Genomic DNA, 13,979 nt, shown 5'->3' on the forward strand with positions numbered 1-13,979 from the left:
AAAGGCTAACATCAACATGGATGGGTTTTTCTCCATGAGCAGATAAGAATGTCTTGGATGTGGATTAACTGTAACTGCTTTTGTTATTTCTCTGCCCCTCCTGATCTTTCCGAAGCTGTGATTTCAGATGTGGTAGGGATAAGAATTTAAGATTAGTTTCTTTTTTTTTTAATGTTTTTTTTATTATATTATGTTAGTCACCATACAGTACATCCCTGGTTTTTGATGTAAAGTTCGATGATTCATTAGTTGCATATAACACCCAGTGCACCACGCAATACGTGTCCTCCTTACTACCCATCACCAGCCTATCCCTTTCCCCCACCCCCTCCCCTCCGAAGCCCTCAGTTTGTTTCTCAGAGTCCATAGTCTCTCAGTTTCTTAAGAAGGGATGAGTCAGTATACTCTTTAGGGAAGTAGGGATGTTGCCAATTACAGGGAACACCGAGGAAGCTGGTATTTTGGGAGAAAGATGTCTTCATACCTAAGTGTAGGCCTAACATCTTCAAATAATGTTATCCAAGAAATTGTCCCTGAAAAACTCCATTTCCTATTGATAACAGAATTATTTTTAGGATGCAAAGAAATAAGGAATGTGAATATGTTTTGTAATTAGCAAAATGTTATTGAAATAAAAAAGTATTATTTTTGACCCCACCCTCCCCATTTCTCTTTATTCCAGTTCTGGTGCTTAATCGAGTCCTTTAATCTCTCTGAGCCTTAGTTTCTTCCTCAGTAATATAAGGGTTATCATTTACTACCATAGGTTTGTTTTGAAGACTTGGTGATGTCATAAAGATATAGTTGTTGCCATACAGTGGGTGCTCAGGAAATGGGTGATTGTCCTTTGCATGGGAGAAGCTACATGAAACATGGGACCACAAAGACGTGTGTGTGTGTGTGTGTGTGTGTGTGTGTGTGTTAAAGGAGAAGGAGCAGTGGCAGTTAGGTCTACGAGTTCCTAGGAGAGCAGAGAAGGGACCTGATGGAAGGCATTTCCTCTGCATAGAAGTTGGTGCTGAATCCTTGGGATTAAGTTTCCTAGTTTTCGGTTAACCAGGGAAATGGGACGTGTGTGTATGTGTCGTTTACAGTTTATGAACATGATCATGACATGCTAATAATGATGTTTTGGTAGAATTCATATATTCTGCCTTTCTCTTAAGCCAAGTATCTGATATATTAAAAATTATGTTGCTTTTACCTTTTAAAAATGACCTCACACTCAGTCCTGGATTATTGTCTTGCAGATGTTTACCTGTTAGTTTCTTTCTCCTCTAATTTCCTGTATACCTAATTTATCTTCCTAAAATTTTGGTTCAGCATTTCACAGTTCCACTCAAAAACTTTTTAAAGATCCCTAACGCTATAATGTAAAGTTCGCCCTCTATAACTAGACAGTCAAATTAACATTTCAATTCACTTTTCCAATCTTATCTCCCATTTTATGTGAGACTGTATGTTGGTATAGTCATCGTGATTGTTGTAATCAGTTGAAGTTGGTTTCATTTTACATCTAGTAAACAGTTTTTTATTTTTGATTTATGTTACTGGTAAAGCTAGCAAATATAAAATACAATCCTAATACATCCTATGAAAAATGTTTTAATTACAAAGAAATATGGAAATTATTATCAGCATATGAGTGAGTGACAGTATTCTAGACATTAAGGAAGTACTGTAGCTGACAGAAGCTATGTTATGCTGATCAAGACCATACCTTTATAAAGAAAATTTTAAAAATGCTGTGTCCAGCATATAGCAAAAGTAAGAAAGCTCAGAATGACAGAAGATCTGAGATACATGTACCACAGAAAAAGTTATAAAGCAAAAGCTAGAGAAAGAAGATTCTGTGGAAAATGTCGGGACAGTAGCTGCCACACAGCTTTTAAAACCAATATCTGTGACATTGATCATGTGACATTGGGTGAGCTACTCAACTTGGATACATACAGTATTTTTTTTAATAATAACTTTTTATTATGTTACGTTAGTCACCATACAGTATATCCCTAGTTTTTGATGTAGTGTTCCATGATTCATTATTTGCATATAACACCCAGTGCACCATGCAATATGTGCCCTCCTTACTACCCTTCACCGGCCTATCCCAGTCCCCCATCCTCCTCCCCTCTGAAGCCCTCAGTTTGTTTCCCAGAGTCCATAGTCTCTCATGGTTCATTCCTCCTTCTATTTACCCCCCCTTCATTCTTCCCTTCCTTCTCCTACTGATCTTCCTGCTATTTCTTATGTTCCATAAATGAGTGAGACCATATGATAAGTACAGTATTTTCATGTAATTATTTAATCTTGAAATACCATAGGATGGCATTAATTTAATTTAGTTTATTTAAGTGAGCATACTAATGAATTAAAGTGCTCAGCACAGTATGTGGTATGCAGAAAATATTCAGTGATCATGAGTTGTTATTGTTCTTGTTGAAATGAAGAAACATGTACTGCAAATCTGCTTCATATCGGGCCGTGGGCTTTGGCCATGACTATTCAGCCACCAAGGGCAACTATAACGACTAATAAAATGTGTTAAGAACGATTTTGATTGTTAATGAGCATGTTGATTGCATGGGACAAAATATGGACTTTGAATTTTGCTTTGTTCTCACATATGGTCCTATTTTTTCTTTTTAAAAAAATCTAAGTTCAATTAATTAACATATAGTGTATTATTAGTTTCAGAGATAGAGTTCAGTGATTCATCAGTTGCCTATAACTCCCAATGCTCATTACATCAAGTGCCCTCCTTTATGCCCATCACCCAGTTACCCCATCCCCCCACCCCCTCCACTCCAGCAGCCCTCAGTTTGTTTATTAGTTAAGAGTCTCTTAATGTTGTCTCCCTCTCTGATTTCATTTTATTTTATTTTTCCCTCCCTTCCCCTATGTTCATCTGTTTTGTTTCTTAAATTCCACATATAAGCAAGATCATATGATAATTGTCTTTCTTTGATGGACTTATTTCGCTTAGCATAATACCCTCTAGTTCTATTCATGTCATTGCAAATGGCAAGATTTCATTTTCTGTGGCTGTGTTATAGTCCATTTTTTATATATACCACATCTTTATCCATTCATCCATTGATGCACATCTGCACTCTTTCCATAGTTTGGCTATTGTGGACATTGCTGCTATAAACATTGGGGTACAGATGTCCCTGTGGATCACTACATTTGTATCTTTGGGGTAAATACCCAGTAGTACAATTGCTGGGTGGTAGGGTAGCTCTATTGTCAACTTTTTGAGGAACCGCCATACTGTTTTCCAGAGCGGCTGCACCAGTTTGCATTCTCACCAACAGTGTAAGAGAGTTCCCCTTTCTCCACATTCTCGCCAACACCTGTTGTTTCCTGACTTGTTAATTTTAGCCCTTTTGCCTGGTGTGAGGTGGTATCTCATTGTGGTTTTGATTTGTATTTCTCTGATGCTGAGTGATGTGGAGCATTTTTTCAATACATGGTCGTTTTCAACCTTCTCCTCCAGCCAGACTTGTTTACTCATTCTGTCCAGAATATGCCTTGGTTTTTCTCTTCTTGAGATTTTGATTGAACCTCTTCTAAACTCTTTTCTTACCTCTTCACAGCTTGTTTTTCAAAGTTCCAGTCAAATTTTACCTCTTTTGTGACTCCCACCCCCCCATTCCATGCCACTGTGATTTTCCCTTCTCTGATTCTGAATATTTTGTCAGTCGTTTGGTATCCTTTGATGTTATATGTACATTATAATATGTAATATTTGGGTAGTATTTACTGTGGGAAGGCATTACTTTAGTGTTTTACATATATTAATCTATTTAATCCTCACAATGGATTTATGAAGTAGGTACTGTACATGATAAAACTGATCTATAGAGATACGAGCTAATTTGCCCAAAGTGACAGTCGGTGAGTGGTGGGACCAGAATCTAGACACGGCACCTCACTCTTATGTACCATGTAAAAATGAATTAGTCATCCAATGGCAGATGACATTGACCAATCAATCAATCATTGGCAGATACAAAAAGTATAATACAGTGTGCCTCTCTGTAGGGAATTTATCAGTTATTTACTCAAAGAAGAGAGATACACAAAAATAGTTAAAATGGCAAACCAATAATAATTTAATTAAAAACATATATAATATCAAAAAGCATAATCCTACATGGATTAACTGCTAAAATAAGAATGCTAAGAGCAGTGATTCTAAATCAGGGATGATTTTGCCCCAACAGGGAACATTTAGAAATGTCTGTGGGATAAAAGGATATTACCGGCTCTCCCAGTTGGTTGGCAGGGAAGAGGGGGAGCAATTTGCTACTGGCATCTAGTGAGTAGAGACCAGGGATGCCGCTAAAAATCCTATGATGTACAAGATAGTCCCTCACGAAAACAAGTATGCAGCCTGAAGCGACATTAATGATGAGGTTGGGAAACTCAGCTATAAAAGAATGCTATAAAGTTTTTGAGGTTGGAGAAGTCCTTTGGGGCTTTGGGGTCAGGCATGAGGGGCATAGGTTCATGCTGAGCCTTGAAGGAAGGATATTTGTCAAAATGCTCAGTCAATAGCTGATGACTGAGTGAATTGATAAGTATTCAGTTTTCCAGGAAAAGAATCTGATGGAGTGTCATGCATTAAGCTTTACTGGAATGGGACGAGGGCAGAGAGTATGGTCATGTCAGGGAAGGCCAATTTTTAAAGATGATTTTTGTATGTTAGAATAGTAAAGGTTTCATGGATCTTATGCTAAAGCCTACGATGTATAATATTAATAGCTTATTTTATTGGCCACTTACCATGTGCCACATGGTGTGCTTTACATTTCTTCTCTTAGTTCATCTTCATGAACCACCTCATGCGACAAGTACTGAGAAAACTGGGATTTAGGAAAGGTACTATGTCCTTCAGAGCTAGTAGCACAGCTGGGAGTCCATCTCCAAAGACCATTCACCTGACGTGAGACCACCACACTGACGGTTGTTCCTCAGTGTTTGGTAGAGCCCATTATCACGTTGGTTTGGGCTAATGTTTATATCTGACCTTTAGTCTCACAAAATATGGATAATACAGCTTTTTAAAAAAAGATTTTATTTATTTATCCAACAGAGAGAGAGAGAAGGAGAAGCAGAGTCCCACTAAGCAAGGAGCCTGATGTGGGACTTGATCCCAGGACCTCAGGATCATGACTGGAGCCAAAGGCAGATGCTTAATCAAGTGAACCACCCAGGTGCCCCCGATAATACAGTTTTGTGAAATCTATTGATATTTTGTTACATGTAGTCTTATAGCATAGGAGTCACGTTTGAATTATTTTTGCCTGTAGTCAAAGTTATTTTGAAAACTGCAGACAATATTAGAAATTCATATTTTTATTGGCTTCTATTAATTTCATAATCAAGAACAATAACCAGAAAAATAACACGATGATGGTAATAATTATATGAATACAAAAGAAAGACATATTAGATAGGATTTGACTACCTCACCAACTGATTTCATTTTTTTCTCTGACCACAGTTTTACATATTGGACTCGTATTTAGCATAGTTATGATGATAGTGTAAGTGCAGTTTTATATCGGGCTTTATGCTCTGTAAAGCCTAATTAGCTACAGGGATAGATCTTATATTTTAAATTGTCTGAGTAGTAACTCTTCAAACTGATGCTCATGACTCCTGTTTTTTGATCTTGGATCGTTTCTAATTTTCCACCATAAGTATTTTAATTAGTAGATATTTTTAAAAACTGTATTTTGAATTAATTTCTTAGTATAATTTACCATGAATACGGTTCCTTGTTAAACGCATGCATCTTTGTATGAAACTTGGTAAGTATTGTTGAATTATCCACGTCGATATACTACCAACGATTTATGTAGAGCAGTTCACTTGTCAGATCTTGTTCATCTAATTACTTTTTTCCCATAATTTAATAGGTGTAGTACAGTGTTTTGGTTGCTTTTTTTTTCTTGCGCTTTTTGTTGTTGTTGATTGAGGTATAATTGACATGGGACATTGTATTAGTTTCAGGTATAATATGTAATGATTTGACATTGCAAATGATCACAATAAGTTTAGTTAGCATCTGTCACCATAGTTACAAAATTTTTTCTTGTGATGATGACTTGGTGTTTTAATTTATATTTCTTTGATCACTATCAAGTTTAAATATTTTCTTCACATATTTACTACCATATTTCCACTTTTCATGTTGTTCATGTTTTTGCATATTAGCCAGAGGAAAATTCATATTCTTATTAACTTGTATGTGTTTCTCTATATCATTGAACATTTACTATAAAATAATTTATATAACATACAAATTAATCTCTTGCCATGTTTTTTTAAATTAAAAAATATTTTATGTATGTATTTGACAGAGAGAGCACACAAGCAGGGGGAGCAGCAGGCAGAGGGAGAGGGAGAAGCAGGGTCCCCGCTGAGCAGGGAGCCTGATGTGGGGCTCTATCCCAGGACCCTAGGTTCATGACCTGGGCAGAAGGCAGACGCTTAACCGACTGAGCCACCCAGGCATCCTTTGCCATGTTTGACATAAATTTTTTGATAGACATTTGAAAAATACATAATTAAAATGCCTTCCATATAAAGGCTTTATATTTCACAGTAATTTCTCACTAGTTTATTTCATATACACTTACTAGAGTCAAGTTGAGCTCATTTTCCATTCCTTTTGCCTTCTTTGCATAGTGGATTCCAAAGTCACATACCTGGGAACTCTGACAGTGAATAAATTTGGCATTGGTCCTTTGCAAACAAGGGAGTTTAAAGCAGAAATACGTGTAACAGCCGCAGTAGTTCTTGGCAGCTTGCCAAGTAACACACCTGCCTGCTTTGTATGGTAGAATGAGGATTCATTTGTTTCTTTTCTGGATTATTACCTGCCAGTTGACAGCCATTATAAAACCACTTCAGAAGGACTTTTGGAAGAATGAGAGACTTGACCACAAGCCAATACAGAATGACTTCAGGTCTTCAAACTTGACCCTGCATGATGACATCAGAGTCAGTTTTACAGCAGAAATGGCAATTTTTTACCCTGCCTGAAGAAGTCTCTGGTATGGATCATTGAAAAGCAAGTCAGGAAACATGCTCTGCACCAGTCACTTAGTTGCTGAGTTTGTTAAAGAACATTTATTAAAGGCTCACTATGAACAGATTGTCATATTAAATTTAATGACAATAAAGAGACACCCAAATCTCCCATTCCTCAAAAATAGTTATACTCTAGTTGAAGAGACCATACTTGACATTAATACATGAGTTAGCGTGCGCCTTATTATGAAAAGTCTTATCATGTAGGAGAAGATAAGTTACAAGGTGCTTAACTGCAAAGAATGTGGGCTCTGGGGTTGGAGTGGTCTGGCTGGGATGGAGCTTCATGATTCTCTAGCTGTGTCTTGGGCAAGTTACTTCAGCATTTTAAGCCCTAGTTTCCTCATCTGTAAAAGAGTGGCAGTAAAGGAAATGACACAGGAACAAGTGAACAGTGTCTGGTACATTGCAAGCATGCAATTAATGTAAATTATTCCTGATGTAGCATAAATGTTAAAGGGATGTCATATAAGGAGGTTATTAGAATGGGAGAGACTTAATTATAGAAGCATTCTTGCAGAGTAAAAATCCCATATTTGGATACACACATGAAAAAATTAATGTATATGAAAATAATAGATTATATTTATTAAGTCTTCTATGTTCAAGGCCCTGGACATTTATTTCATTTGTACTTCCAACAACTCCATGAGACAGGTGCTATTATCGTCAACATTTTGTAGATGAAGAAACCGAGTTGAGTGGGATTAAGTAATTTGCCCAAAATCGCACAGCTAGTAAGTGGCAGTTTGGATTCAATCTAAATCTGTCTGACACCTGAGCCAAATTGCACCAAAACTTTTAAAATTTCTCAATGTAAAGGAGCTGAATATAAAAGATGAATTATTATTCATTGGATGTTTGAATTCCATTGCAACTTATATGAGAGGTTGAAATTGCTCACTTGCACATTCAACGACTGAGCATCTAACGTGTACCATGCATTGTTCTAGGCACAAAGTGACCAAATCACAACAAAAACCCCTCACGGAGCTCACCTGCTAGGGGGTCAGTAACATAATCCGGTAAGTGCCGAGAAGAAAGAATGAAGCATTAAGCAGGAAAGGAGCGTAGGAATTGCTAGGAGTGTGTTGAAATTTTAGGTAGGGTGGCCATGGAAGGTCTCAGTGAGGAGGCCATCTGAGAAAGAAGTGAGGGAGCAGTCATTCCAGGCAGAGGAACAGCCTGCGCACAGAGTGGTTGCCCCGGGTGCGTTTAAAGACTGGTGACGGAGGCCAGTGTTGGTTGGAAAGGACTGAATGAGAAAGAGTTGTAAGAGAGGAAATCATGTAGGATCTCACAGGTCATGGGCTTTGGCTTTTACTCTGAGTGAAGCAGGAAACCAGCGGGAGGTTTGGAGCGGAGGAAGGGCATGACCTGCCTGGGGAATGGGACTATTCTGGCCAGGTTCAATAGATGGAAGGGGCCAAGGCGGAGGCACAGAGAGAGGGTAGGAGAGATTGCAATAACCCAGGCAAGAGATGGTCGTGGTTTGGGTCACAATAGTAGCTGTGAAAGTGGTGAAACATGGCTAGCCTCTGGATATTTTTCAAGCTAAACCTTACAGAATTTACTGATGGAGTGTATGTAGGGTGTGAGAGAATGAAAGGAATCAAGCGAAGGGCACCATAATATTTATCCAGTGGATTCATACCTCACTAATTCAAGTGTCACTTATCTTTAAACGCAGCTATCTATAACATATTCAAGAACTCAGAAATAACCAAAAACTTCTTCAAAGCCACCACAACAGAGAGCACGTAATGCTAAAGCCCATGTACTTACAAGAGATTTTGTTAGTTCCTTTTAGTCCTAATTTGAGTTACAATTCAAATACATGTCATCATTTGATCATGTTCAGATCATAAGAAAATCGGGAGGGATGGAGAGATATTTCTAGTTTTACAGACACTTATAGTGACCAGAAATAATAGCTGAGACCAAGAACGAAGATAAAAAACAAACGAAACAAAAACATAAAAATACAGCCCGGGGACACTTGATACAGAAACTACTGCTTCTTAATGCTTGAAAAGCCCCTGATAAAACAGGCACATGTGTTTGTAATGATCACTGTGCCTCACAATTAGGTTAGATGGTGTTTTTATCTTTTAGTCTAGGAAGCAGAGAGGCGAATTATAGATGTTTTGCCTCTAAAATAATGGAATGTGTTGGAGTTCTTTATCCTTATCAACTTTGAAGGTGACCACGAACAACATTCTGGTGGATAAAAAGATCTCTGGCCTCCAATTACAATCTTTTTTCCATCCTTGGCTGACTTCACAAACCAGAAGAAAGTGATGAGACTCTTTTTACTCTCTGTTCCTTTAAAATTGGAAGCTAGAGGAAGTGTTATCAGTGAATTCCGTCTTTTCTTTGTTCTGAGTCCCTTATTGACACATTCTGAAGGCCTACACATGCCCCAGAGGCTCCTAGGACCAAATTCTTTAAAATCTTTCAATTTTAGGTCAATAACTATAAACTAAAATGCCACAAAAATTTCCAGCTCAAAACACCTCTACTTGCAGCCTATCTACACTGCCCTGAATTCGAAATGTGGAAATCTGCCCCTCCTTCCCCATTTCTCCATTTTACTCTCTGTTTTCTAGAACTGATTTCTAAATAAGTTGACGTGAGTGGAGCAGGAAGTGGGTCCACTGTAAACTTCATTTATTTGAAAATTCACTCAGGTGAAATAGCTCATTCTCTGATAAGCCCAAGGAATGGAGCATTACTGATTATATGATGTATACGAGAACTTGTGTTTCACATAATTACTTACTTTAGATTTAATTTAAATTTAAATTAAAGAGATATAAATTTCTGAGAAGTGATTTCAATTATTTCTAGACAGACATGGATTACAGTAGCGATTCAGACATCTTATTCTGACTCTGAGACACTGTATTTCACAGCACGAATGAAATGTCGGGTTAAACGTCATTAGAAATTTTTAACCATAGGAATCCCAGGGATGAGGAGTTTGGAGGATTTTACTGAATTTCAGATAAAGCAAGGTAATGTTCAGTTGATATTGAAAAAATATTGGACTCGAAACCAATTGACCTGCAAGCGTAAGAACGACTTTTTCCAGAAAGCAGCCAGGATTTCGTATTCAGACAAGACAAAGATCCTGTTGCTTTCCTTCTGTTGTCTCAGCATTTCTGGCTGAAACACAGAAGTGCAGAGAGCTACAAAACTGCAAGCAAAAATAATAGAGGAAGTACACATGATGAATCACATGTATTTGCTTCTTAAGCCAGCAGGATGTATTTATCCCTGACTGGTTGCTCTGTGATTTCCAGGACGTATGGAAATCTAGCGTCGAATGCGGGGGGCAGGGAAGACTATCTATTAGATGCTACTTTTTACTCTATGCCCGTACTTTCCCTGTATTATTATATTTGTTCTTCGCGAGAACGCCAGGAGACAGGTAGGGTTATGATCCCTGTTTAGCTATAGAAAGAAGCATCAAGGAGCTCAAGGTCATGCAGGTAAATTGTAGAATCAAATTTCCAATTCAGTCTGGGTCCAAAGCCCACAGCTCTCCCACTGTAGACATGTAGGCCCACTTAATAAGGCTTGATATTTGTTAAATAAGTGACTTAGCGAATAAATAAACTAGTATCTGGTCACTCTGGTCACTGCAGAAGATCTGCCTCAGATGAAGGGCCAGCAAGGCATAAATTTGAAGATCCTTCATCTTCAGTATCGTGTCTAAGGATATTCAAGTCACTTCTATGTCTTCTCCTATCTGTGTGCGACCGGGTTGATCCTTGCCTTGCGCTGGGGGAAGATGGGATGGAAACGAGAAAAAGTACCATTTGTCAAATGTCTGCTCAATGGTAGACAGCGGACAGGTGCTTTCCTAGGTTATTTCATGTAATTTTCATATCGGCTTTATACATTAAGCCTTCTTGTCCCATCCTTTCAGATGATAACACGGGCTCTGAGAGGTTAAGGCACTTTCCAAAGATACGTGTCTGTTAAGCATGTCAGAATTCGAATCCAGGTCAGGCTGACTCCGAAATGCATACGTGCTGTTATCACCGTGCTCCTACATCACGCTGTTGCTCCAAGGAAACTGGACCTCAGTGGGCTATATTAATGCGGCATTATTTATGTTGAGACTTTAATGTGCTTTGGATATGTTGTATATGAATTTATAATGTTAATTCACAGTATGAATTCATACTAGTTGCTAAAACGGGAGGAAGCTTAGGCACTTGACTGAATTACTTTCATTTTGGTAATGGGCTCCTCCTTTTTTTTTTTTTTTTTTTTAAAGAAAACAAGACAAAAGCAGGCAGTTTCTGCCACACTAACGAGTGCAGCTGCCCGCGATGGCATAGAGGTCGGCACACGTGTGCGCTGTGTTGTCGAACCGCTCTTACAAGTACCGTCTCCTTGCGTATTTCTTAGCTAAACTTCATCGTTCGTACCAGTCCTTCAGAGGCAGGAAAACGTACCGGTTTGTTTTGGAAGAGCTGGTCAGAACCGGCAGTTTCTGATTAAAGGCCTAGACCAACTTGGAGCAGATCACATTGTGCTCAATCCACATTTCTGTCTGATAGGCAATGTCTGAAGTAATTACCCAGAGAAAACATAGGCTAGAAAAACCAAGAAATGGGTAGGCCATCTTTCCCCAAAAAACCAAAGAAATGATCATTAACAGAGAGTAAACCAGTAGAGTCAGCGTACCTTAAATTTTAGGGTTCTTGTGATTCAGTTAAGACACCAGTTAAAACAGGAGCAGCATTTCTCAAAGAGCATGACCTAAAAATATTTATGAGATAAATATACATTAAAGAATTCAAAAATGTAAGTTTGCCAAGTAGTTTCATTTCTCCAGATGATTCCCAGAGAAGTGTGGCATCTGGTAATGATTATAAAGGACATAAAACAATAATAATGACTATTAATGAGGTCTTGCAATGTGCTAGGTGGACATGCATTGTTGGAAGTTCTAGCAAACAGTGTCTCTCCTTCTGGATGATAACTGTGACCCAGGCTGGGGCGCAACAGGGCAAGCATCCTCCTGTTTTGTCTTACACCTGACTGGCTTCACTCGTGTATGTTACCAGCCTTGCCTGAGAAGGCGTCGTGATTTTTGATGCCTGCTCTAAATCTTAAGAGCTTTTCGTGGCAGCATCTGGGATAACTGTAGCTAAATTGTCTTTCTACTCTATCACAGAGCTTAATGTGGCTTATACCATTATAAACTGTAAAAGCAAAATATGCTTCTCAATTAACGAGAACAAAATAGGAACAGATGCATTTTCAGGGTTCACGGGGATGAGGTGTCATCCTATACCCTGTCCTCACTCTGGCATCTGTTGGCAGCTTCAAGACTGTGGGCACTCTAGCTTTTTCTTCTAGTGGCAGTCACATGTAGGGAGACAGAGCTATTGTCCATGCTGCTCAGAATGATCTGGCTGCTACCAACCCCTTCTCCCGAAGTCTGCAGTTGAGATTTCCAGAAAGGACCTGATTCAATTAGTCATCTCTCCATATAGGAGGTCTGCATTGGGCAGAACTTTTGACTCAGTTCACCTCCATAGACTTCTGGCCAAAAAAAATACCCATCCCTAGTCTGATCAGTGGTGTCCAGGGAGGCAGGGTGAGAGGTGTAGAGTCTGATTAAGGAGACTTTTAGAAGGAGATGTAGGCCTGGCAGGCGTTCTGAAGCTCCCAGAAGGGGTTAGGACTGCCAGAATAAACTTGTTCAGACATTTAGGATTATTATTATTTTAAAACATTTATTTATTTATTTATTTGAGATAGAGAGAGAGTGCAGGGGGAGGGGCAACAGGAAAGGGAGAGAATCTCAAGCAGAGTCCCCGCTGAACTTGGAGCCCCACGCAGGGCTTGATCCCAGGACCCCGAGATCATGACCTGAGCTGAAACCAAGAGCCAGAAGCTCAACTGACTGAGGCACCCAGCGACCCTTAGGATTATTTTTAACACTACAAAATTCAGTTTGACAAAAACTTTACAAAATACATCCTTCTCATATTCAAATGAGGATAAAAGCTTTCTTTTTTACTTTTATTTTTTTTTTGGACCTCTGTTTTCTTTCAGATTTCTTTCAAAGAATTCCCTTGTAGAGACCACTTCTGCAGAGGAAAGGATTGAAACTTAGGCATGATATCATGACAAAATGATACTGAATCAAGAAGTAAAATTCTGGGAAACTCCATTCTGGGGTTTCCTCTGTGGCAGTGACCTTCGCTGCATTCATTCCCATTCAGCTGTTCCGCACAATCTACAGTCACGCTGGACTCTGTTTCATGGATTTAATAAACGTGTCCGTCTGGTCATTCGCGAACACTCACTGGATGATTTCTGTGAACTAGTCAGTGTGTTCTGATGCTGAGATGACAAAGGTGATGAATCACGGCCCCTTTCCTCAAGGAGCTAACAGTTTGTGAGAGTCAAACATAAAGAACTAATTTGGTCTGGTAAGCGTTATAGCAGAGGGATGTGTCAAAAGCTATGCTACCATGTACAGTTTCGAAGTTGGTTTATTTACCCAACCAGAGTTTATTGAGCTCCAACTTTGTGCAAAATATAGTGCTTGGGGGTGTAGGGAATTAAATAATTTTGCCTTCTAGAAGCTAACAGTCTAGTTGGAGAGGTAATAATGCACACAGATACACACACCAATGATCAGCAGTGGGCATTCAAGGCAGTGTGAGACGAGGGTCTAACTATTTATGGTAAATAGGGCCATAGTATTTCAGAGAAGAGGCCTTCATAGCAAGAGCAGTTTCAAAAACCTAACTTCAATCCCCCGAAGAACACATGGGACCACAGGACAGAGAGGAGGGATAAGTGTCTAAAGGTCAGGGATGGCAAATAGTGCACACACG

The sequence above is a fragment of the Ursus maritimus genome, unplaced genomic scaffold (genome assembly GCF_017311325.1).
Source record: "Ursus maritimus isolate PB19 unplaced genomic scaffold, ASM1731132v1 scaffold_8, whole genome shotgun sequence".
Lineage (NCBI taxonomy): Eukaryota > Metazoa > Chordata > Mammalia > Carnivora > Ursidae > Ursus > Ursus maritimus.